The sequence below is a fragment of the Salvelinus sp. IW2-2015 genome, unplaced genomic scaffold (genome assembly GCF_002910315.2).
Source record: "Salvelinus sp. IW2-2015 unplaced genomic scaffold, ASM291031v2 Un_scaffold2208, whole genome shotgun sequence".
Classification (NCBI taxonomy): domain Eukaryota; kingdom Metazoa; phylum Chordata; class Actinopteri; order Salmoniformes; family Salmonidae; genus Salvelinus; species Salvelinus sp. IW2-2015.
The window spans coordinates 35897-37178 of record NW_019943538.1 but is presented as its reverse complement, the minus strand read 5'-3'; positions in this window follow the sequence as shown (position 1 = coordinate 37178).

Here is a 1282-nt window from a genome sequence, read left to right as displayed (position 1 = left end):
CCATTTTGAATCAATATAGATTTTATATTTGAGATTCTTCAAAGTAGCCAACCTTTGCCTTGACAACTTTGCACACCGTTGGCATTCTCTCAACCAGCTTCATGAGTAGTCACCTTGAATGCATTTCAATTAACAGGTGTGCCTTGTTAAAAGTTCATTTGTGGAATTTCTTTCCTTCTTATGCGTTTGAGCCAATCAGTTGTGTTGTGCAAGGTAGGGGGATATACAGAAGATAGCCCTATTTGGTAAAAGACCAAGTCCATATTACAGCAAGAACAGCTGAACTAAGCAAAGAGAAACGACAGTCCATTATTACTTCAAAAACAAATTTCAAGAACATTGAAAGTTTCTTCAAGTACAATCGCAAAAACCATCAAGCGCTAAGATGAAACTGGCTCTCATGAGGACCGCCACAGGAAAGGAAGACCCAGAATTACCTCTGCTGCAGAAAATAAGTTCATTAGAGTTACCAGCCTCAGATTGCAAATCAAAWAATTGCTTCACAAAGTTCAAGTAACAGACACACCTCAACATCAACTGTTCAGAGGAGACTGTGTGAATCAGGCCTTCATGGTCGAATTGGTGCAAAGAAACCACTACTAAAGGACATCAATAAGAAGAAGACACTTGCTTGGGCCAAAAAACACGAACAATGGACATTAGACCGTTGGAAATCTGTCCTTTGGTCTGATGAGTCCAAATTTTAGGTTTTTGGTTCCAAACGCTGTGTACCTTTGTGAGACGCAGAGTAGGAAAACGGATGATCTCCGCTTGTGTGGTTCCCACCATGAAGCATGGAGGAGATGTGATGATGTAGGGGTGCTTTGCTGGTGACACTGTCAGTAATTTATTTAGAATTCAAGGCACACTTAACCAGCATGGCTACCACAGCATTATGCAGTGATACGCCGTCCCATCTGGTTTGGGCTTCGTGCCAAATAATTAGTTTTTCAACAGTACAATGACCCAACACACCTCCAGGCTGTGTAAGGGCTATTTGACCAAGAAGGAGAGTGATGGAGTGCTGCATCAGATGACCTGGCCTCCACAATCATCTGACCTCAACCCAATTGAGATGGTTTGGGATGAGTTGGACGGCAGAGTGAAAGAAAAGCAGGACGTCTTTCAGAGGGGTTGGGATAAAAGTAGAAGTCAAACTTCGTTTGGACCTTGTGTACAATTGACAAATAATATGACTTAATCTTATTTGGTCAACGTGTTAGAGGGAGGCTACAGATAGGAGACAGGAAATTACTCTCACACACACACACCAAACCCCTAC